This window comes from Geotrypetes seraphini, chromosome 5 (assembly GCF_902459505.1).
Source record: "Geotrypetes seraphini chromosome 5, aGeoSer1.1, whole genome shotgun sequence".
Taxonomy (NCBI): Eukaryota; Metazoa; Chordata; class Amphibia; order Gymnophiona; family Dermophiidae; genus Geotrypetes; species Geotrypetes seraphini.
The window spans coordinates 78,915,112-78,940,594 of record NC_047088.1 but is presented as its reverse complement, the minus strand read 5'-3'; the positions used below and the strand labels follow the sequence as shown (position 1 = coordinate 78,940,594).

Genomic DNA, 25,483 nt, shown 5'->3' with positions numbered 1-25,483 from the left:
GAGAGCATTTTCTAATACTTTTGTGAGGTTATGATGATGGGAAGTGTTTTTTGAAGAGATGAGTTTTGATTTCTTTTCGGAATGCTTTAATGTCTATTGATTTGGTCAGTAGATTGGTGATGGTAGTATCGATCTTTGCTGCCTGTGTCGCTAAAAGGCTGTCATATAGTTTCTTTCGTCGTGTTCCTTTGAGAGGGGGGTGAGTGAATAGGCTCTGGGTTCTCCTTAATCTGTGTGAGAGGTTACGGTGTAGTCTGTTGTTTAGGTAGCTGGGTGCTGTTCCATTTACCCAACAATTTAAACATTGCATGAATATATTGCCCTATGCTACATAATTAAAAAAATAATCCTCCCCTAAATCTCTGCCTCAGGCTCTGGAAGAATCTCTGGACCGAAGTACCCACAGAGTACTGACAGATACTCCTAAACTCATGAAAATTACCTCGACCAGATCCCCTAGGGGCCTTTGGTCTGCTATCTGGTAGAGATTTGGGTTTATGATCCTGCACATTATCTATCAGATCGTCCAGCCCTTTACCAAGGAACAATTGACCCTTGAAAGGCAATTTGCTCAGAGTTACTTTAGTAGCAGAATCTCCCACCCACTGTCTAATCCACAGTATTCTATGGGTGAAGATGGTGTTTGCAGAGACCCTGCTGAGTACTCTGAACAGATCATACATTGCGTCAGACAGTTCATGATGGAGGGAGTGGGTTATGTGGCTGTGTAGCTTTCCCCTGCCAGGGTCTGTTGTAACTTTGAGTGGCACACCTGTGCGATGTAGGACGCCGCTGCTGCTGCCTTTAATCCCAACATCGCAGCTTCAAATTATCTCCTATGATCGAAATTCAGCCTGCGATCTTGCCATTAATAGTTTTTCCCTTTTCCAGATAGTCAATAAAAATGATCCCATGGAAATCCCAAAAGACAGTCGCCATCACCTTCCCAGTCGACGGAGCCATTTTCACTTTCTTTGGAGTCTGTTCATCTCTTGTAGTCCATTGTTCGGATTGTTGTTTTGTCTCAGGAGTATGGTGATGAACCCCAGTCTCGTTCACAGTCACAAAATGCTGCATAAAATCATTCTCATTGCGCTTAAAACACTCAAGGCATGTTTTTAAAATGTCCAGTCGAACTCATTTTTGGTCGACAGCAAACGCAACACCACATCACGCGTTCAGCTTCCTCATGCCTAAGTATTCGTGTAGGATGGTGCATACACATTCTAATGAAATACCAGCAGCCTTTGCTATCTCATTTAGGGTCAATTGGCAATCTTCCATCACAAATCAGAGAACGTCTATCAACCATTTTGTTGATTGTTGCTGTTTTTGAATGACCAGAGCATTTTTCATCAACAATGCTTGTCTGACCACTTTTAAACTCTCAGCCCACACTTTCACCATTGAAAACGAAGGAGAAACTTCACCACATACTATATCTAACTCTGATTTAATTTCAGAAGGTGATTTTTTTCCGTCAAATGAATTTTATTACAGTGCGATACTCAATTTTTTATAAAGTGGAGCAATTATCTAGTTTTATTGTGCCAGCCTTTTAAAATGAACATCAGACTAACTTGAAAATTTAGATGTTTGTCAATTCCATCTGCCGGACAGCTGTAGAATTGTGATGCTAATCTTACTCATTCTTGGTCAGGCTGAAATCTTTTCAATTGATTCTTGTATGTTTATACTGTATATTGCTGTTCATGCATGGGTGTTTCTACAGTGATGTTCATTTATTATATGCTTAAAAATAACTTTTTCTCCTGTATATAGCACCAAATATATGTTTATTTCTGATGGCACGAGATGTATTTCATAAAAGGTTCATTGATCTGATGAAAAAATAGGGAAGATCCTGTTTACTTCAGATAATGAAGACTGTACAGTATATGTGTGTTCTGTATTTTGTAATTGCAATACACATATGTCTGAAAATTGTTTATAAATATACCATGTAACACATCTAGATGGCGCCACATGCACATACATGTCATGGTTCTTTATAAAACTGCCGAAGAACAAAAACAAAAACTGCAGTGATGATGTACAGGATGCCAAGACTTTAATAAACAATCATAAAAATAAATATGGTCATAAAACAGTTTGTATCCAAAAGGATTGATAAAACTGACCCTGCACCGCGTAGGAGCTTTCACAGTTTGCTCAGCTGTTGTTATCCATCAGGTTTTCTTGTATTGACATACCTTAGGACCCCTGAGGAAGGAGTGTTTCTTCGAAACATGAACCGTGTCAGGTCTGGTTTTATCAATCCTTTTGGATACAAACTGTTTTATGACCATATTTATTTTTCTGATTGTTTATTAAAGACTTGGCGTCCTGTACATCACTGCAGGTTTTGTTTTTGTTCTTCGACTCAATATTTCACTGTAGTTTTGTTGAATTCTTTGCTTGTTGTTGTCTCTAAAACTGCAGCACATATACAAGGGTTAATTGAAAAGTTTCCAGCCTAATCAAGAAAACAACATTTTTCAGAGGGTGGTATTTGTCTTTGGAAGTGTTTAGTAGAAGGAATTCGGAGAAGTCTTCACTAGCATTACTCCATCTGTTGGGCGGGATATAGAACAGGATGGTGTTCAGGTTGGCTGTCAGGTCATGTTTCATTAGGTTGCAGGTGAGAATTTCAAGGTCTTCAGTTGATTTGGAATCAATGACCTGGAAGTGAAAGTGGATCTTTAAGGATGATCGCTGTTCCACCACCTCTTTTAAAGTTTCTGGAGAGGGGAATGATCTTGTAACCCCCTAGGAAGGATGTCATTATCAGAGATAAGCCAGGTTTCGCTTAGGAATACTAAGTCAAGTTGGGATTCAGCTAGCCAGTCCTTTACTGATGGAACATATGTTGAGATAGGCACAGGAGAGGGAGTGGGTGTCCAGGGCAGAGGTGTGTTCCGAGGTAGTGATGTTGTTTAGCTGGTGTTGTTTTCTCAGGGTGGTATGTTTTGAAGAGTGGTGGGTGGTGTGGTGCACTTGGATTGGGAAAGGGCCAGGGTTCTGGCTGGCGAGTTGGGGGTGGGGATGGTGGCCGTCCATCCATACTTGTTTGCAGTGGGAGTGGTGGGTGTGGGGAACGGGTTCAAAGGCTAGTGTCCCGTAGGACCAGGATTGAGAGCAGATTAAGTATAAGATCAGGTAGGGTAGGAAGTGGTTTCGGGTGGGTAGCATGGTTAGTTGGGGGGAGGCTGTGAGCAGAGGAGATCGTGAAAGGTTATGGGTGTAAATATGTATGTGCAAAATATAGGCAAATGTACGTGTGGAATTACAAATGCAGGTTAAACAGGAGATTGGAAAACAAGGTTAGAATAGTAGACTAGATTGCAAGGCTAGAATACAAAATGCAGTGAAGACTTATAAATGCAGGTTAAGCAAGATGGCTAGGATTCACGGAGCTAGGGTGAGAGTTACAAAGTAATGGTAGAGTGGTCTCAGAGAGTTTGTAGTAGAATGGTCTGAGAGTGTTTCTGGTGTTACTGTTCCGTCGCATCGCAGAGGGTTCGGTGTCTGAAATGGCATGAAGGGGTGAAGTACGCTCCCACACCCGAGGGCAGCCTTAGCCGCTCAGGTTGATGTTGTGTTCTGTGTATGTCTGATGTAGTTTTGAGTCAGTGTCTGTCTGTTATCTGAGATTAGTATGAGGCTGATTGAGATAGTTGAGTCAAAGTCTGACTGTTGTTTCTGTGTCTTTGATTGTATTTATGCTGCCTTCAGTAGCTGTACAAAGGAGCACGCCGCAAGGGCCATTGGGGGCGGAATTCATCTCCCACACCTGCTCCAACTCCCTCCCTCATATTTGACCTTAGCAGCGCCTTTGACCTGGTGGACCACGACATCCTACTCAGCTGTCTAGATGCCATAGGTATATCGGGCCACGTACTCAACTGATTTAAAGGCTTCCTAAAAAAAACAATCCTACCAAGTCATCAGCAAGTAAACCTACTCCCAAGCTTGGACCAACCCCTGTGGTGTCCCTCAAGGCTCCCCTTTATCCCCTACCCTATTCAATCTGTACATGTCCTCCCTAGGCCAGGAACTATCCAAACTGAACCTTCAATCATACATCTACGCTGATGACATCACAGTCATCGTCCCCATCTCTACACTGTCAACCGAAACCAGACACTTCCTCTCATCTATCAACCAAGTAGAACAATGGTCAACAAACTTCAAACTAAAGCTAAACCTGGAAAAGACCAAGATATTTATGGCAAACCAACTGAATCTACTATCAAACTAAATGGAAGAAATTTCCCAATTAACCCTACCATCAAAATCGAAGGAGTCACCCTAGATAAGCAACTGACACTAGAAGCCCATACCAACATCCTAATTAAAAAATGCTTCCACTTACTATGGAAACTATGCACCCTAAAACCATACTTCGATTTCACAAAATTCAGACGGCTGGTCCAGTCCCTGGTCCTAAGCTCACTGAACTACTGCAACATAATCTACCTAGGATCTCACAAAAAAAACATCAAAAAACTGACACTTATCCAGAACACAGCCATTCGACTAATATTTGGCTTGAAAAAATCCGACCACATCACCCCATACTACAAAAAACTTCACTGGCTACTTATCGAGGCCAGAATTATCTTCAAATTTGGTCGCCCTTCAAGACTTTCTTCGGCACTGCGCCCATCTACCTTCTGAAACACCTCACCCTACAGGACAAACTCCGCTTTTCACGCAGAACACTACTGTTCACATTTCCTTCCCCCAAAGGATGCAAATTCAAAAGATTCCTCAACAGGACACTCTCCTTTCAAGCAGGGATCTAGAACAACGCCTTAAATGACCTAATACTGAACTCACTAACATACCATTCATTCAGAAAATCACTCAAAACCCACCTGTTCGACAGATTTATCTGACCCTTCAATTCTGCTTAACACCTATCATGCCTTACACATCCCTTCCCCCTTTTCTCCCAGTCACCTGTCTATCTATCCCTCCCAAATCTAACTGATGTAACTTAGCTGTCCTTACAGCTCCACTTGCTGTATACTGTCTTGAACTTAAAAGGTATGACGGGATATAAATAAAGCTATTATTATTATTAACTAAATACATTTGTTACAATGTTTTTCCAGACCTTTCATGCCTTCAGTAAAATATGAAACGTCTAAACTAGAAAAATAGCTATTTACAGCATCTATAACTGCAGAATCTGAAGAAAATTTCTTCCCAAGCAGACATTTTCTCAGATTCAGATATGCTCATTTATGCATATATGCTTAAAAATAGTTTTTTCTCTTGTATATAGCACCAAATATATGTTTATCTCTGGTGGCACGAGGTGTATTTTGTAAAAGGTTCATTAATCTGATGAAAAAATAGGGGAGATGTTATCATGTTTCATAATACTCCCTGGATATCCCACATTTCAACAACCATGGCTGCAAGGCTGTTGGTAGAGAGAGACAGAAGGGGAAAGTTGATGACACTACAGCTTTCAGAATACAGATTGTGTGTGCTGTAAAACTATCCTCTGTGTAAACTGTTTCCACAACCTGCCACCATGTGTGGAAAGATGCTTTTTAATAAGTAAATTGAGCACAGTAGCTGAAAGACGGACCAAATTCACAAGCCAACATTGTACAGATATTATACTGTATATAGCATTCTCTCCTTCCCTTCCTCAATAATCTTGTGAGATTTGAGACAGACTCTCATGAGCACAGCTGATTGAAATTAAGACTATGACCTTGTGGCATCCAAACTGGACTTTCTCTTTAAAAAATATATGTGGTTAAAGACACATTGAGAAGAAAAGGTGTATGAGAGCAAAGAGGAGCAGCAGCAGCAGCATTCAGGCAGGTGGAGCTGAGAGGAGGTGCATACTTATCTAGTTGCCATTGGCAACAGGGAGGCCTAGTCCACCTACTGTGGGTTTTTCTTTCTTCCTTCATCATTATTTAAAATGAAAGCTGCAGCTGATGCCCAGGAAGTGTGAGGCGCACCCACCCCCTCCCATTCCACTCTCTCCCTGACAGGCCCTGCATGCGTTCAGCCTGCTAACTGAGCTGGAAAGAAGGGCAGCTTTTGTGCTCACCTGCTAGCAGGACCCAGCTGGCAGGGTGGAATAGTAAAATTAAAGCCTGCTCATGGCGGCTCTTGCACAAATGCTCCTCTGTTTACACATACACATGTATGCAGCAAAAAACTTGTCTTGTGGTAGCATTCTTGAAAGAGGCTTTATTATGCTTGCATGACCTTTTATATATAGTAGATAACTATCTGTAGTAATGCCACCAAATACTACTGTGTATTAAGTGCAGAGAAGGTGTTTGTTTCTATTGATTCTGTTAGGATAGTTTTATAAAATATTTTTATATGATGGTTTTGCACTAAGAATGCGATTAAAAAAAAAAAAATGAATTTGGCAATTAGGCTTCTGTTTAAAGCAAGGAAAATTGATCATGTGATGCCATTGTTGATAAGGAATCTGATAGCCAATATAATTTTCTGTGTCTCTTTCAAGATTCTGTGTTGGTGCATAGGACTTTCTACTATGGTTTTCCACCTTATGTTTCCATAACTATCCCCCATACTCCATCCACATTGTATGCTTAGGTTTCTTGACTTCTTAACTCACATATAGTGACATCCAACGCTCACTATGGCCCAGATTCTATACATGACACCTAAAGTTAGGCGCCTAGATCAACACGCTAAGCCAGTCTAAGCATCTAACTTAATTTTCTTAATTGGCTCAATTTGTACTGTTAACTGAAAGTGCCTTTAAAAAGCAATTTAAAAAAATTAATTATCTGGTAGGTGCCTTGCTCAGTAGGTGCTTACTACTTCGAGGTAGGCATCTACACTGAGGCTCCTACCAGAAAGTAGGCGTGGTTGAAGGCGAATTCTGGGTGGATTTTGGGTGTGGTTTGACTTAGGGGCCAGTAGGTCAAGAAAACCCTGGCCTAAATGGGAGTGCACTTAGGTTTCAACACATACTGGCACATAAATGCTTAGGCGCAGGATCCAAGATGGTCATGGGGAGGCTGAACACTGGAAGACTGTTTTTGAGCGTTTGCTACAACTTTAAAATTACCACAATGCCAGAGAGATAGGGGAGAAGTCCCGCAGGAGCCTTGCGGCGACCAGAGAATCCCCGTTCCATGACGATTGAGCAGCTTTTGAACCACCCACATTCAGGGCAGGATTAATTCGTCGAGGGCCCCTAAGCACACAAGTACACTGGGCCACCCTGCCCCGCCTCACTCCACCATGCGCCCAGGTGGAAACAGGAAGCTGCGTCAGAGGGAAGCTTTGGGCAAGCAGCACCGCTTGCACAATTACATTTCCCGTTGCCTTTCTTACCCGCATTGCTTGATTGTCTTACTTTCCATTGATGGGGGGGGGGGCAGCATTACCGATGGATGCGGAAAAAACAATGTTGATGCCCTCCTTCATCGGGCCCCCCCCCCAAACATTTCGGGCCCTAGGCATGTGCCTACTTGGCCTATTGGTTAATCCTGCCCTGCCCACGCTAGTGTTCTGCTTTTTTTTTTTTTGCAGCCCACACATATGAAATGATCTTCCCCATATATACATTCAGAATCTAGTTTAAAAAATGTTTAAATTTTATTGAAGACACATCATTTAACTTTGGCTTTTGGTCTTCAGGCTGACCTACTGGTACATGATGGGGGTTGGAATGAGTCCGTTGTTTTAGCTCTTGTGATTTGAATTTATTTATTTATTCCATTTTCTATCCCGTTGTCCCCAAAGAGCTCAGAACAGGTTGCAGGTCAAACGCACACAATAAACAGTTAACAGGCAGATTTGCTAAAACTAAAGCATAGTTTACAATATCAGTTATTATCCTAACTTGATACATACAAGGGATCGCGTCAGAGGGAACGTGCTACCGAGTTGGAGAGCGACCTGCGAGGTTCGCTAAAGCCGGCCACTATCGCAGGCTGCTCTTTACAGGAGGATCAGCAGCAGCAGCAGCGGCAGCGGCGAGTGAGAGCCGAGGTGTGTTCCCTGCTGAGGATGCGGGCAGGGAGAGAGCTTGCCTGGCTTCCAGGGTGAGTGAGGGCGGGAGGAGGGGAGTGGCCAGAATGTTCCCTGCCGCTGGGTTGGCTGCCACGGATCACACACCACAGCGGCAGGCAACACGAAATCCTAAGTGCGCATGTGGGCTTAGTCTTTTATTATATAGGATACAGTTTATAGGTTGCAATTTGCCATAGTTATCCTACAGTGCAAGTTTTTTCAATGCAAGTTATTCTAACTGGAGGGATCAATACCAATGTGCATAATATGCAATTTACAGGTTAAATTTCCATAGCTACCATGGAAGAATCCACAATTCAAGTTTTTATCCTAAAGCGGCACCTAGTACTAACATACATTTCTTGTCTTCATAACCTTGGATATGATAAAGCAAGGCATACGATTGAGTTGCAAACACAGTCAGCAAGCCACTGAGAAGGAAAAGAATTATAAATTTTTGTTGAGGGCCTATTGTGCACCAAATAGGGCTTATCGAATGAAACTTTGTGCAGGAGATCATTGCACTAAGGCCCGACTCTGCAAAGTGCGTCCCGATTGTAGGCAGCTGTAGGCGTCCTACAGCTGTCTAATTAGCTAATTGGGAGGCACGTTTTCTAAAAAAAAATGCTCCCCAGGCAGGCCACCTATATTGAAGGCACCTCTGGGAGCCTAGGGAGGCCTGTAAGCTCACCTATGCTTGCGTAAGGCTAGGCGATAGCCTTAGGTGAACCTATGCGGCCCTATGCATCTCCCTAGTAGAGAGGGAGACACTTACTATGTAGTCCAGCAAAATGCTGGCCTTCATGGTAAGTAGACACAGCCGCTATATTTAATTGCGGCAAGGGATTTCTTTGCCATGATTAGTATAGCGGCCGCGGCTACGGCCACCAGTCTCCTCGCTCCCCCTCCTGACAATTGCGGCAAGAGGGTGCCCAACTCCTGCCCACAGAACCCACGATCGCCGGCCCTAGGATCCTCTGGGTTGGGAATGAGGAGGGGCGGGCCCACCTCATTTGGACGGAGGCGGGCCTGCTGCCCGGACGATGCGAGGACCCGTCCGGCCAACTTGCGGGTAAGCCTGAGGGGGGTTCTGGGGTGGGGGGTTACGTTGTGGGGGAGTCTGGGGAGGGGGGTTGGGGTGTTTTGATGGGGGGGTCCGGCAGGAGGTGTTGGGTACCCTCCTATCAGTGATCTTTGGGGGATGGGGCCTATCGGCAGGAAGGGTTGAGCACCTTCCTGCCGGCGATCGTGGGGTTCTGTGGGCAGGAGGAGTTGGGCACCTTCCTGCCATGATCGTCGGGGGTAGGGGGTAGGGTGGGGGGTCTAGGCGATCATGGGGTTCTGTGGGCAGGAGAGTTTGGGCACCCTCCTGCTGCAATCGTCAGGGGGTATAGGGGAGACTGGCGGCCTTAGCCATGGCCGCTATACTAATCGCGGCAGGAAGATCCCTTGCCGCGATTAAGTATAGCGGCCGCATCTAAAGTAACCTGATTCTGTAACCGGCTTCTGCAACATGGACGTCAGTTACAGAATTGGGTTTAGTTTGGGCGGGTGTAGGCCCGATTTTGTATAAGATGCCCGGGATGGGCCTAAATGTTTACAAGCTCCATGCAACCTTAGGCCACATGTTTTGGCTCTGCCCTTATATATCTCAACTAGTCTTTAAGCCCGTTACATTAACGGGTGCTAGAGTAGATGTCTGTCTGTCTGGGTTCTTTTTTTCTTTGTCTCTCTCTCCTTGGACGCTGCCTGTCTGTCTGTCATTTTTTCTGTCTGTGTCTCTCCCTATGTCCTTAGTGCCCCTTCGTTTGTCCTTCGTATGTCCTTAGTGCCCCTAGTGCCTCTTTCCCATGTCCTTAGTACCCCTTCCTACGTCCTTAGTGCCCCCAGTACCTCCTTCCTGTGTCCATAATACCCACAGTGCCTCCTTCACATGTCCTTAGTGCCCCCAGTGCCTCCTTTCTATATCATTAGTGCCCTTAGTGCCTCCTTCCCGTGTCCCCATCACTATCTTCCAGGCTTTGTCGTCCATTCCCCCCCCCCCATGCCAGCCTGTCTGCCTTCCTCCCATCCCTGTGAGGAGCATATTTCCATTTAAAAAAACCCACCCCCCTAAAGCCTGCCTGCCTGCCTCCTTCCCATCAGAGCAGCATGTTTAAATTTAACCCCCCTACCCCGAAGCCAGCCTGCCTGCCTCCTTCCCATGTTTTCATTTCAACCCCCTCCCCCCCCGAAACCCCCGTTGACTCTCCCAGCCGACTCTCCCACCGGTAGACAGCCGACAAACCTCCCGGCTCCAGCAGCGTCCAGGCACAGTAAACACGCTGCTTCGGGCCTTCTACTGCCCTAATTTCCTCTGACGCGTCTCTGATGATGTCATCAGGGACGTGGCAGAGGAAATCAGGCCAGTAGAAGGACGCGAAGTAGTGTGTTTACTATGCCTGGACGCTGCTGGAGCCGGGAGGTTTGTGTTTGTCTCGCGGTGGGAGGTGCAGCTGGGAGGGTCAACGTGGGTTTCGGGTGTGCTAAGTAGGGTCAGCGCCGGGGGGGGGGGAGTCGCTACGTGTTACCTCCTGTGAGTCAGGCCGGAGCCGGGAAGCCCGCTGCGAGAGAAAGAGAGAGATGCATGGTATGCGCACTCTTGTGGCCACAGCCCGACAGATCAGGACTCAGGGAACACGTGGTAAGAGTGCGCATGCGCGCTTAGCATTTTATTATTATAGATTCTGGCCACAACTTATCACTTATGTAGCAGGCCTTTGGGATTGTACATGGTGATTACATCCTAGTTTTCTTTTTACTTTGACTGCTCGCTGGCATCCCATATGGCCTGGTTGTAAAGCATTTCTTCACCTATCATGCTAGGTAGAAAGAGTATTTTGACTTGCTGGCTTTCCCTGCAGCCACCTACAATTTCTCATTGGAGATCCTTAATGATACAACAAGTGTTATTGAAGCGAAGAGATATTCCTGACTTGGATATTCGTGCAGGTCATCTATTTGAACAATGCTGGACACCTTTCTGTGTCACGCTGACTCCCTTTATCAGGGACAAAATTTGGTATTGATAAAAGTTTGCTTTTGTATGCTATGAGTGTTGCATAATTTGTTTAAATTCATTGTTGCTGCTGTTCCCTGGGTGGGTGGGAGGCTTGGGTGGGTTAGAAGAGTTAATGCTATCTCAGTTGGAGTTACTTGCATTTGTGTTGTTCTGGTACAATCCTATATTGTATGTATTTTTGGAAATATCAATAAAAACGATTTAAACATACATTTCTTCATAATCCATTGGTCATGGGCAGGGAGTTAGTTGAAGAGGTATGTTTTTATTGCTTTCCTAAAGTTGAGAAGTCCTTCAAGGGATCTGATCTGCGGGGGCAGTCGATTCCAGTGGCTCAGTATGAAGTGGGAGTAAGAAAGTCATAGAGCAGTTTGCAGTTGTAGGGCATTACCAGGGAGCGTTTTGAGGCGTATTTCATCCTGGGAGCGGAGGGACCTGCTCAGCACATACAGAGGAAGCTTGGTCGTCATGTTGTGCAAGGATCTGAACGCTAGCATCAGGCCATGTTTCTTTCCTGTTAATTTTGTAGCTCCTTTTCTGTTATTATTGTACGTACCAACCGAAGTAAAGAAACAATGGTCCAACTGTCTGCAGTGAAAAACAATCCAGAGCAAACAAAACAAAAAACTGCAGACTTTGTACACGATGCAGGCAGACTTTATTTATAACAAATAAAACATTTAAAAACCTTTTACCAGGCAAGGGACCCAACACGGTCCGTGTTTCGTATAATCTTCATCAGGGGTCCTAATAAGTACAAGTACAATATTAAAACCAAGATAGTTAAAAAGATAATTTTAAAGAATAATAATAATAATAAATTTTCCAATACAGGGGTAGAGGTGTGGAAAGTAAAAAATAAAACACAAAAAAATAAGAATAAAAATAAAAATAAAGAATAATTAATAAATAAATAGAAGGAACTTGAAGGGAAAAATTGAAAAAAGAGAAAAATAGAAAGTGAAGAAGCCCTTATTTATATATTTTTTTTTAAATTTTTTTTCATTTTTAATTAATTATATCTAATAAGTGTTTCTATATAACCATAAAAAGTCCAAAAGTTATATATATAAACCATAAGAACAAAAAAATTAATTAATTAAAAAGTGTGAATTAGTAATAGGTAAAAAGAATTACATCAATCAAAAGAATAGAATCAATCAAAAGAATAGCCTTGGACAAATAGCTATCAAGAGACATAGAAAGAACACATATAAGTTTGAGAAATGTAATTCTAAAAAATATATATATCATAGCTAAAAAAAATAAAAAAGGTAAAGAAAAATGAGAGAAAAAATTTTTTTTTGTGTGAAAAGTAAGTAGTTTAACATCACAAGTATTCTAGATACAGCAACAGTGATCATAGGATTTAAAAATTAAAAAGCAAGGTAGACAATAAAAGCAGAATAAAATAAAATACAACCTTTGAATGATGTATAAAATTTCAAGTCACGTTCTAATTAAATATTGGAGAGCAACATATATATACATAACAGTCCTAATATCATATTTTTTAAAACAACAGAGAGAGTAAAACTGAACTACAATGAATGTTAAGACCAGTAAATGTAAAATTACCAACATGAGGAACAAATCAAATTTTAAACCAGTGTATATTTACTCATTACTATTCCTAGTATATGCAAAAGCATCAAAAATATATTGCATTATATTATTTTAATTTTCTAAGCAGCACTGGATCAGCACAATTTAAAGGGGCTGGGGGCTTAGTGCCTAGGGGCTGGGACTGCCTGCTTTAGACCTGCCCTGTACCCTGTCCTGGCTTACCACTAGACCATCAAAGGGGGCACAGGGCAGGGCGAGGGACAGGGTGCAGAGCCTGGCAGGGAGGGGGGAAAGGGAACAGAGCATGGCAAGAAGTGTGGGGTTGGGTGAAGAGCCTGGCAGGGAATGAGGGGCTGGATGCCGAGCCTGATATATATTAGTATACAATTTGATTCAGAATGTCTTTTTTCTTTGTTTTCCTCCTCTAAATCTAGGGTGCGTCTTATGGTCAAGTGCGTCTTATGGAGTGAAAAATATAGTACATATTCATCCACCAACACCTCTTGCCCAGTCTACACATATGCATGCATTTATATGCAGAAGCCGTAGGAAGAATTTCATGAGCCATACTCTGCATGCTTTTGCCACTTGGTTGTTCCCTTACATAAGACTGGTGTGTCAAAATCACTCAAATAGGAAATATGGAACAGGGTGGGGGTGTACTTTGCAGCAGCAGAATTCTAGCAAGACTAATTACAACCTGGCAAAAATAAAAATTGTGTGGTGAAGTTGCTGGAGGTGAAACGAAGGCCTTCATTTTTTTTCAGTATTTAAGGGTGGTGCAGGGAGCATCAGCAGAAAGTCTGGTGGAGACGTCTGCACATTTTAAATTTATATTTTTGTACGTGTGTTTGAGCTGCAGCACCTCTTTTTATAAGTTATAAGTCATCAAAATTCCAGTATTTGTTAATCACCTTCCAGAAGCCAGACCTTTTATGCATTGTGCACCTTGTTTGGTTTGCTGAATACTTCATTTGATGCCATGTTTGGAGAACATTTGTTAACATTATGGCAGCTTAAGCTCATGAGTTCCCACAATCATGTATAATATGTTTGTATTGTTTGAGCTGTCAATAAAGAGTTATAAAACCAAATAAAAAAATAAAGCCCAGAGGGTCTCTTGCTCAGTAAGGGCATTAAGGCAGTAAGGGCTTCTGTTCAGGAGTATCTTGAGAATACTCAGTGTGGCTGATGATGACATTAGTGGGCACCAGGACGGGAGGAATAGGCTGATAATAGACTCCACAGTGTGACTCGTATTCTATGATGAAGGCTTTTTTAAATGCAATGTGCAATTGTCTCTTTTTTTAACTTACCGGTAATTCAGGTAACTTATCTCCAGTACTACATATTAAGTAGTAAGTTCAGAAAGTCACTACTTTGACACCTGATTGCTAAAGCCCGACTTTAGTACAGGAAGAGGCGGTCAGAGCATACAGCGAGTGATTTCCTTCACTCGCCGGCACTGTCTCCCCTGCCCGGTCATTCGCGGTCAAAAAATACCACAAATGATCGGGATCGTGAACTGCCAACCGCAAATTCGCGGGGGAGCACTGTAAATAGTTTCCATTCGGCTTGAATAGAATAGGAGTTTGGAATGAATACTATGCATAGTGCTGCCCGATTCAGGAAAAAATATTTCGATTCGGTTCAGCTTATTGAATCGATTTTTCGATTTGATTTTCCTGCCCAATTGGGTGTGTTTTTCCAAAATCCGGGTGGGTTTATTTTATAGCCTCTTCACCCCCTTTGCCCTCTCCTACCCACACTGGCACTGTGGTGTAAACAAAATAAACAAACAAAAATTACTTTTCCTCTCTGTTAAATCCTAGCTCAAGTTTGTGGGCTAATACCAGCTCTGGCAGGATACGTTTCAAATCTGACACATTGTAATTATTTTTTCTACCTTTTGTTGTCTGGTCATTTTTCAAACCATGGTGGTCCTAGGCTCTGCAACAAACGTCTTTTGATAACTCACTTCCCAGGGTCTATTGCCCATTTGTCGTTTTCTTCTTTTTCCTTGGTAACAATCCATTTTCCATCTCTGTCCTCCCCTTCCATTTCCCTTCCCTCTCCCGAAGGTCTGGCATCTTTCCTTTTTTTCGTCTCTATTTCTTTAGCTGCAGCGATGGACCTCACCATCCCCAGATCCACCATCTCTCCTTTTCTCAACTACCTTTTCATCCAGCATCTCTCCCTCCTTCCCCACCAGCTCTCCCTTTTTCTTTCTAACTACCCTCCTATCCAGTATCTCTATCCCTCCTTTATACCATCCCTTGTGTCCAACTTCTCTCCCTTTCTGTTCCTTCCCACCTTAAATCCCATTGTCCACCATCTCTTTTCCTCTCATGTTTTTAGATCCATTATTTCTTTTATCCTTCCCCATCTCCCCTCTCCATGATCTCCCCAAGTCCATCTCCCCTCTCCACCATCCATCTTCCCGCCCTCCACCAAGTTCACCTCTCCCATCCATCTTCTCCCCATCTCCCTGTCCAGTCCACCATCTATCTTCTCCCCATCTCCCTCTCCAATCCACCAACTCCCCCAATTCCATTTCTCCCTCTCCATGATCTCCCCATCCACCATCTCCCCCTACCACCAAGTTCATCTCTCCCATCCATCTTTTTCTCATCTCTCCCTCTCCAGTCCACCAACTCCCCCATCTCTCCCTCTCCCTGTCCATCTCCCCTCCATGATCTCCTCCAAGTCCTTCTCCACCCCACCATCCATCTTCCCCTCTCCACCAAGTTCATCTCTCCAATCCATCTTCTCCCTATCTCTCCTCCTGTCCCCCAATTCCCCCAAATCCCTCAAGTTCAGCTCCCCTCTCACCATCTACCTTTATTCTGATGTTACAACATGTTGCTTGTGGTAGTAGTGATTTAGCGATCCACTCTTGCCGCCTATCCTTGTGTCTTCTCTCCACTGTGGCCCGCCCTCAATGAAAACTTCCTGTTTACGCTTGGGCGGCCAAATGGAGAGAAAACGCCTGGAGTAGCGGCAGGGTAGTGAATCGCATTCGCTACCGCCACTTTTGCCTAGCTTTGGAGGAGAGGAAAAATACTTCTGGCTGGGGAAGAGAGAGCCTTGCTGCCACCGATCTGCCTGCAGAGGTCCGTTCGGGCTTTCCCTCTGCCACTGGAGTCCTTGCTTCTGATGTAACTTCCGGTTTTGCAAAACCATAAGTTACATTCGATGGAAGGACTCCGGTGGCAGAGGGAAAGCCCGAACGGGTCTCTAGCAAGGAGGCCGACGAATCAGTAAGTTCAAGTTTTCCCCAAAACAAATCGATTCAAATCAATTCAACCGAAATGAATCGGTGAATCGTTTCGAATCACGAATCAGGCAGCACTAAAATCATGATTTATATTTGTATTTCCTAGCTGATCAGGTTATTCTCCCATGATGTGGACATAAGAACATAAGAATTGCCGCTGCTGGGTCAGACCAGTGGTCCATCCTGCCCAGCAGTCCGCTTACTCGGCGGCCCTCAGGTCAAAGATCAGTGCTCTAAATTAGTCCAGCCTCACCTGCGTACATTTCAGTTTAGCAGGAACTTGTCCAACTTTGTCTTGAAACCCTGATATCCTGGAGAGTGTTTTCCCCTATAACAGATTCCGGAAGAGCGTTCCAGTTTTCCACAACTCTGGTATATTTGTACGGAATCTATCCCCTTTCAACTTTAGAGAGTGAAACCTCTCGTTCTCCCTACCTTGGAAAGGGTGAACAGTCTGTCTTTATCTACTAAGTCTATTCCCTTCGGTATTTTGAACGTTTCGATCAAGTCCCCTCTCAGTCTCCTCATTGTATGGCAGCTCCTCTAGACCCTTAACCATTTTAGTCACTCTTCTCTGGACCCTTTCAAGTAGTACTGTGTCCTTCTTCATGTACGGTGACCAGTGCTGAATGCAGTACTCCAGGTGAGGGCGCACCATGTCCCGGTACAGCGGCATGATAACCCTCTCCGATCTGTTCGTGATCCCCTTTTTAATCATTCCTAGCATTCTGTTCGCCCTTTTCGCCGCCGCCACACATTGCAAAAACAGCTTCATCGACTTGTCGATCAGAAATCCCAAGTCTCTTTCCTGGGAGGTGTCTCCAAGTACCACCCCGGACATCCTGTATTCGTGCATGAGATTTTTGTTACCGACATGCATCACTTTACAGTTATCTACGTTGAACCTCATTTGCCATGTTGATGCCCATTTCTCAAGCTTGATTATATCACGCTGCAGATCTTCACAATCCCCCTGCGTTTTCACTACTCTGAATAACTTTGTATCGTCTGCAAATTTAATCTATGGACCAGAGTATATAAATCAGTGGTTCCCAACCCTGTCCTGGAGGACCACCAGGCCAATTGGGTTTTTGGGATAGCCCTAATTAATATGCATGGGGCAGGTTTGCATGCCTTTCACCTCAATTATATGCAAATCTCTCTCATGCATATTCATTAAGGGTTATCCCAAAAACCCGACTGGCCAGGACAGGGCTGGGAACCACTGATATAAATGACCAATTGGTGTATTTTTAATTCTTATATGATTTGTCTGTAAAATCCTTTCTTTATTATTATTTGTAGTAATAATGTTTAAATTTAATTTTAAAAAAGGAATTAAATGAGCATCGGAGCATTTACCTCACTGGCCTGCAGTAAAATGCTCTTACACTGCTTAGAAAAAGGAGCCCTTAGAACTTAGGTGCCTATAATGTAGGCCAGGGTTTTAAAGACCTACATTTTAGGAACCTAAGTACTTTAGAGAATTGTGCCTAGCAGCACATAAGTCTTTGCAGCCAGTAAACATTCCTTTTTTGGTGTTAGTCACCAAGAGGCACCTATAGAATTGTGCTTAAGAAGATAGGCGTCTACCACCCAATTAATTTTTATTTTTTTCAATTATATGCCTGATAAAGCGCATAATTGAAACCAATTTACTAATTAACCCCCTCCTTTACTAAAGGGTGGGTTTTAGCGCCGGTAACTGCTCCGACGCTCATAGAATTCCTATAAACATTGGAGCAGTTACCGCCGCAAAAACCCATGCTACGTGTTAGTAAAGGAGGAGGTAAGTTAGTAGCTTAACTTTAGGCACCTTTTATAGATTCCACCCCCTCCCCCCACACACACACATGTGCAAAAGGATGCAGACAAGGATAGAGATGGTCCAGAATAGTCAGTGATCTGCACTATAAAATGCATGGAGAAAAACCTTGAGAGAAGTGAGGGAGGGGGAATGTGATAACAAATTTTAAATATAACATGAGGTAAACAATTTTCAAAAGAAGGGATCACAAGTTGAGGGGAAAAGGGTGAAAAATCGGCTGTAATTAAAGGAAATTTTTTTTTTTTCACAGAACTGACACTGGATCCATAGAGGTAGTAGAGAGTTAGAACAGTATTAAATAAAAATAAAAAAATCATTGAATAAGCACTAGGAGATCTTTGCGGGTGGAGAAAAATTGGATGGAAATGATGTCTGAAAAGTCATTTCTGTTAAGTACTGGCAAAGGTCACTCAGAGTTGAAATGCAGACGAGAACTAGCAAATGCTAACCACCTTGCATAAGGACATTATAGCAGAAATATAGAAATTGTATATACAGTCAAACCTCGGGTTGCGAGTAACCCGGTTTGCGAGTGTTTTGCAAGATGAGCAAAACACTCCAGCAAACTGTGACTCGCAAACCCAGTGTTGCACCGCCCGTGAGCCTCTGACGGTTGGTGTCTACTCTTCCTTTCTGTCTGCAGCAACTCCAGCCCGAGGCCGCGCTACCAGGGCACAGAAGGCAAAGGCTGCACCATATCCGCCGCCGACTCAAACATCGCCGGAGAATGCCAGGGCAGTTGCGTGGATGCCTGTCCTCCCGCGCATGCGTCTATTTGGCTGCTTCCCGCCCAACTGCGGGGCACCAGTAACTGAAACTGAGCTCGAGGCCGCTGCTGTTTCACCACACGGGCAATCCTCCACTCAACTCACTTTCCCGAACTCGGGCGGGCATTAAACGCTAAAAAGGTGACTGCTGACTAGAAAGGACCCTGCTGGAGGACCTGTGGCTGTTAGAGGCGGAAACAATGGCAGCCGGCTAGTGGGTGACGCTTGATGTAGGACTTCGTAGGTGACAGTGGTGCTTCCGACGCTGGAGGAGCTGGAAGTGAAGGAGGTGAGCCAGGCGATGAGGGAGGTAGAATAGTCGGTCTTGTTTGTTCCGGCTCCTTTTGGATTGGTAAGGAATTGGGTTTAATGTCCTCTGCAGCTCCTTGTGACTCTGGGCAAAGTCACTTAACCCTCCCTCTTCTGCGTCTACTTACTACCGGTACAAGTTTTGGGGATGTGGAACGAATCGTCCAAGCTTCCACTGTTTGCTTTGGGGAAATGTGCTTTGATATACGAGTACCTTGGATAACAAGCATGCTTCTGGAACGAATTATGCTCGCAAACCAAGGTACCACTGTATTATGAAATTATTGTTAACTCTTAATTCTTGCAAATACATATCATCCTTTCACTCCTTCTCAGCCTATTTTGCTATATCAGAAACACTCCAAACCCACTATTGTACACCTATAATTTTGCAAATTACTTTGTTTGCTCTTTGCATCATCAGTTCCCCATAATTTAATTAAGCAGATGCATGAAAAGAAAATACTCTTTTAGTTTACCCATATTCAACATCCCTGTATTTTAAACTCCCAACTATCTTATAAATGAAAGAAAAGCTTAAGCAGCTCAAACATTTACTTAACTGTTCTACAGAATTCCTTCCTATTATGCATCCCTGATCGTAATGTAACTGACTTGTTTGCAAACCATAATTTAGTTAAAGTGACTAAGGGCTCCTTTTACTAAGGTGCGCTAGCGTTTTTAGCGCACGCACAAGATTAGCGCGTGCTAGCCGAAAAATTACCGCCCACTTAAAAGGAGGCAGTAACGGCTAGCACGTGTGGCATTTAAAACCACTAGCGCGCCTTTGTAAAAGGAGCCCTAGGAGAAATATATTATTACTTACAGAAATGCTTTTGCAGACATCATTAAGAACCCTCTTTATTTTTTTTTTCTACTCTTTCTACATTTGGTGATATTAGCAGTTTAAATTTTCATAACGCTATTTCTAATATGGCCACACCTACATAAATAAGTAAAGTAAACTGGGACATTAGTGTTGCATGTGAATAGCGTAGATTTATAATTTGGACATTTCTAAATCGGGCGTTCATCGGATATATGTTGGAAGTTTATTCATGAAAGGTTCCTGAAGAAGGACTATTTCTGAAACTGAAGTTCAGTTGAACCGATTGTGACTTCTTGAGTACAGCTCTTGTGAATTGGACCCCTTTTGTGAAACACGCTTTTGGGAGTTCCTGCTTCTGCAGGCTTTCCTTGCGAGTTAAGTCTTTTCCATTGATTTTTGGAGAGACAGTGCAGTTATTCTGCCTTGTTGGCTGTTAGTGTTTTACTGCAACTATATATATTTTTATATGACTATTTATCACCAAGTGTTTTTGCACTATTATTTTGATTTTCACTGCACATGAGTAAGATTCTATGATGGTGTGGTGTGTTGGGTGGCTACCCTCGCACGGGTTGTAGGATTGAATGGTTTCCGTTCATTTGATTTACTAATCCACACTGAGATCTCATTAAAAAAAATGTATTAGCACTATTATATTTCTTGCAGTTTACATTATCTAGCCTCAAGTCAGTAGATTCTAGAACTTTTTGCCTATTGTGACTATTATGCTGTTCTAGTATATTTTTGGTTCCTACGTTCTGGTAGAGAAAGAAACGACAGGTTTTGGTGATCTGTTAGATTTGTGAAAAGAATGAAAGAGATAGTCAAAAGTACCCTGAGATTTCAAGCCGATGAGACAGGGAGAATAAGGGTATTGTCCTCAGAAATAGAAAATGGGAGAAGAGGAGAGATGGGTTTAGGACAGTGGTCTCAAACTTGCGGCCTGCCAGGTACTATTTTGAGGCCCTCAGTATGTTTATCATAATCACAAAAGTGAAATAAAACAGTTTCTTGATCATATATCTCTTTAACTATAAATTACAATATTATTATTTAGATTTAGACAAAAGGAAAGATTTATAAACTATAAAGAGTTTTACCTCATTCAAAATTGTCATTTCTGTAATAAGACATTAACTATTTTTTTCTGAGGCCCTCCAAGTACCTACAAATCCAAAATGTGGCCCTGCAAAGGGTTTGAGTTTGAGACCACTGGTTTAGGAGGAAAGATAAGGAGCTCAGTCTTGGCCATGTTTAGTTTTAGATGGCAATGAGACATCCAGGTAGCGATGTCTGACAGGCAGCTGAGACTCGGGCCTGAAAATCTGTGAATCATCAGCAAAGAGGTGATACTGAAAGCCATGGAAGAAGATTAGAGCTCCAAGAGAAGTGTAGATGGGAAATAGAAGTAGTCCCAGGACAGAACCCTAAGGTACACCGACCGATAGCGGGATGGCAGTGGAGAAGGATCTACCAGAGCATACGATAAAAGTGTGATGAGGTTGAGGTTGAGGGGTGGTAGATTCAGGGGCAATGTTAGGAAATTCTACTTTATGGAGAGGGTGGTGGATGCCTGGAATGCGCTCCCGAGAGAGGTGGTGGAGAGTAAAACTGTGACTGAGTTCAAAGATGTGTGGGATATACACAGAGGATCTAGAATCAGAAAATAATATTAAAAATTGAACTAAGGCCAGTACTGGGCAGACTTGCACAGTCTGTGTCTGTATATGGCCGTTTGGGGGAGGATGGGCTGAAGAGGGCTTCAATGGCTGGGAGGGTTTAGATGGGATGGAGTAGGTTTTAACAGAGATTTTGGCAGTTGGAACCCAAGCACAGTACCGGGTAGAGCTTTGGATTCTTGCCCAGAAATAGCTAAGAAGAAAAAATTAAAAAAATTTAAATTGAATCAGATTGGGCAGACTTGATGGACCATTCGGGTCTTTATCTGCCATCATCTACTATGTTACTATGTTATAGGAAGAAAACCATGAAATAAGAGCCCTGAAACCAAAGTGAGGACAGCTTATCAGTAAGTATGTGGTGATCTACTGTGTGAAAAGCTGCAGATATGTAGATCAAGGAGAATGAGGATGGATTTGGCCAGGAGCAAGTTATTAGAGACTTTAGTAACGGTAGTTTCAGTAGAAGGAAGAGACTGAAAGTCTGATTGAAGTTTTTTTTAAACATTAAAACTGCTGCTCTGACTCTCATTGTATACTTTCTCTGAACTACTGCTGACATCACTGTGGGTGCTGGGAAAATGCTTGAAGTACCTGTATATAAATCACTTTCAGTTTGGTTGTAAAACTAAAAAAAGGCAGTATACAAGTCCCAATCCCTTTCAAATCCTGTGCCCAATCAGACAGAGGGACTGCTGCTGACATCACTGTAGGGGCTGGCTCTACAAATATAGGGAAAGAAAGTTAGTCATGAAATTATGATATTTGCGAGAGGGCTGTGCACCTAACCCCTGCGAATATGGAGGGAGACCTGTAATCCTAGTTGACCCTTTATTCAACCAGTACCCTGCTGATGTACAACATTATACTCTCTGTTTTCCATACTTCAAGCTGTCACTCTAGCTGTGTCTTCTGACAAATAGTAAAGACCCTCCGTATCTTTTTTCCAAAGTAAAATAATAGGTTTCTTTATACCGGTAAGCCCTGTAGCCTTAGTCAGTTGCATAACCACACCTTTAAATATCTTGCTGTAGACAATTGTGCTTTTAGAGTGGGTTTGCAGTGCACAGAGCATTTAAAAAAAGGGCATGAACTGACACGCCCAGGCTTCCTGCCTTATTAGGTTGTGAAAAACAGCAGTTTCCCAGTGCCAAATTATGACCTGCTTGAATATCCATAAGAAGTACCACATGCACTTGCCCATGAACTATGTGAAGCTCAAGTCCGGTTCATAAGGCTGCATTTTCCTCTTCATCTGAACAGCCACCATCAAACAGACTCCTCCTTATTCCCTTCTTCCTATGAACACTTGTTCTGCATCCCACCTTTCCTTAATTTACTCTGACTTCCTTTAATGTTCTGTGGTTTCCTTTTGCATCCTCCATGTGCTTATGGTGATCTTGAAAATGTTTTTGAAATGTATTGTAATATATTCTAAGTGTTCTTTTGTATCCCGTTCTGAGCTCCTGGGAGGATGGAATAGAAATTGAAGCAAATAAATAAATAAATTGTTCTTACTGGTTCTAAAATTTTAAGTGGCCCTTATTATAAAGTGTTCTATGCCTTAATGTGGACTTAGAGTGCGAGAGAAGGCTTACTCTAAAATGAATTAAAGTGTTTTATGGTAATTTGCCTGTGTGCATTTGTATTTTTTAAAATAGTTTTCAACAGGGGTGAAGGATGGGTGTACAAGTGCTAATCAGCTAGCATGTTTGGATTAGTGCATATTAACTAGGAGGCATTAAGACCCTGATTCTATAAAAGGTGCCTACTGCTAGACGATTAGATTGGGATGCCTACCAAGTTAGGCATCTAACTTAATAGATGTTCAATTATCAACTAATGTTATTGTATTCTGAATAAATTTAAAAGCTTCCTCAACATTTTCTAAAGCTGGACTCAAAATAAAAATATCATTCGCATAGGATAAGACAAATATTCCTAAACTAGTCAGCCATTCCCCCAAAGGACTCAAATTCAAATTGAAAAGTAAGGGTGAAATTGGTGAGCCCTGTGGAACCCCATAATCTGCAAACCGAAAATCAGAATTTGAATTGGCTCCTTTTACACAATATCTTCTTTTAATCAAGAAATCAAAAAACCAACTCAACACCTTACCACCAACGTTACAGTATGATCTATTAAATTAAATGCTGCAGATATATCAAATTGAAGCAGCAATGTTTGTTTACCAAATGGGGCTTCACTAGAGACTTATACAACGGCATTATCACCTTCCTCTTTTTATGCACCCAAGCATCTTCCTGATTTTGACTGTCACCTTTTCTACCTGTTTTGCCATCAGACACAATCATCCCCAAGTCCCACTCTTCTTCCATACACAGAAATACTTCACCTCCTATATCAGGGGTAGGGAACTCCGGTCCTCGAGAGCCGTATTCCAGTCGGGTTTTCAGGATTTCCCCAATGAATATGCATTGAAAGCAGTGCATGCCCATAGATCTCATGCATATTCATTGGGGAAATCCTGAAAACCCGACTGGAATACAGCTCTCGAAGACCGGAGTTCCCTACCCCTGTCCTATACTATACCATTCTCCAGGAGAACGGTATAGAATAGGGTTTTCAGGGTTTTATAGGGTTTTCAGGATTTCCCCAAAGAATATGCATGAGATCTATGGGCATGCACTGCTTTCAATGAATATTCATTGGGGAAATCCTGAAAACCCGACTGGAATACGGCTCTCGAGGACCGGAGTTCCCTACCCCTGGTATAGGAGGTGAAGTATTTCTGTGTATGGAAGAAGAGTGGGACTTGGGGATGATTGTGTCTGATGGCAAAACAGGTAGAAAAGGTGACAGTCAAAGTCAGGAAGATGCTTGGGTGCATAAAAATAGGAAGGTGATAATGCTGTTGTATAAGAACATTGCTGCTTCAATTTGATATATCTGCAGCATTTAATTTAATAGATCATAGCCCAAGTGCATGACTTTGCATTTTTTAGCATTAAATCTTAGTTGCCAATTATCAGACCATTCTTCAAGCTTTACCAGATCCCTTCTCATGTTATTCACACCCTCCGGGTACTTCTGCAATATCACTCACAAAGATGTTATCTATTCAAAAAATATGAAATACAAAATTGATTTTATTTTTAAAATTTATTTTTAAAATTTATTAAGGTATTAAGCTTCAAATCAATTTATGATATTCATACAATCAACTGTATAGTGTAATTTATATTTACTATATTGTAATGAATTGTATTCTGTAATCCCTATCTTCTACAAGTTTTACAAGGTTGTATCTTTAGTCTAGTGCTTTTATTCTGAATTTTGTTTTCCTCTATTTTAATAATTGTTATTTGACTTTGTATTTCTATTTCCTTGTGTAATACCATTTTGTAAACTGCCACGAACTGATGATTTGGCGGTATATAAAAATAAATTATTATTATTAAATACAGCCTGAGGACAAATCCCTGCAACATTCTGCTAACAACATCCTTTTCCTCTGATCAAACTCCATTTACAACTACCCTTTGTCTCCTTCTACTTCACCAGCTTTTAATCCAGTTTGTAACTTTAGGGCCCGTACTGAATGCATTGAGCTTATTTATCAATCTCCTATTCAGCGCTGTGTCGAAAGCTTTGCTAAAGTCTAAGTACACTACAACTAGCGCCCCTCCCATATCCAACTATGTGGTCACCCAATCAAAGAAATCAATCAGATTTGTCTAGCAAGACCTGCTTCTCAAAACCATGCTGCCTTGGGTCCTGCAGTCCATTCAATTCTAGAAAGCTCACTATCCTCCACTCAAGAAGTGTTTCCATTAGTTTACTCAATACCAAGGTCAGACTGACCAGCCTTTAATTCCCAACCTCCTCCTTACATCCACTCTTGTGCAACGGGACCACATCTGCCCTTCTCCAGTCCTCTGTGACCACATCAGAATCTAAGGAAGCATTGAAAAAATGAGATAACGGAGCCGTCAGAACCTCTCTCAGTTCCTTGAGTACCCTTGAATGTATCATATCAGGCTCATTGCTTTGTCTATTTTTAATTTAGCTAGCTCATCACAAATGCAATCTTCTGAGAATCTCTCCCTGTCTACCACACATCTATTTGCATTCATTTTCTGCTGTCCTACTCCCAGTCTTTCATCCACGAA

At 42.5% G+C, this 25,483-nt stretch overlaps 1 protein-coding gene across 4 annotated transcripts in view; it reads left to right on the top strand.

Moving 5' to 3' along the window:
- The window catches only part of KLF8 (Kruppel like factor 8), a 316,291-nt gene that overhangs the window by 236,370 nt on the left and 54,438 nt on the right, over positions 1-25,483 (top strand). The window contains exon 2 of one of the 4 annotated variants that reach the window (XM_033946689.1): positions 18,410-18,822. The exons of the other annotated variants lie outside the window; for them this stretch is intronic. The gene's annotated coding sequence lies outside the window, so the exon portion shown is untranslated. The remainder of the gene's footprint in view (positions 1-18,409; positions 18,823-25,483) is intronic. 4 annotated transcript variants of the gene reach the window in all.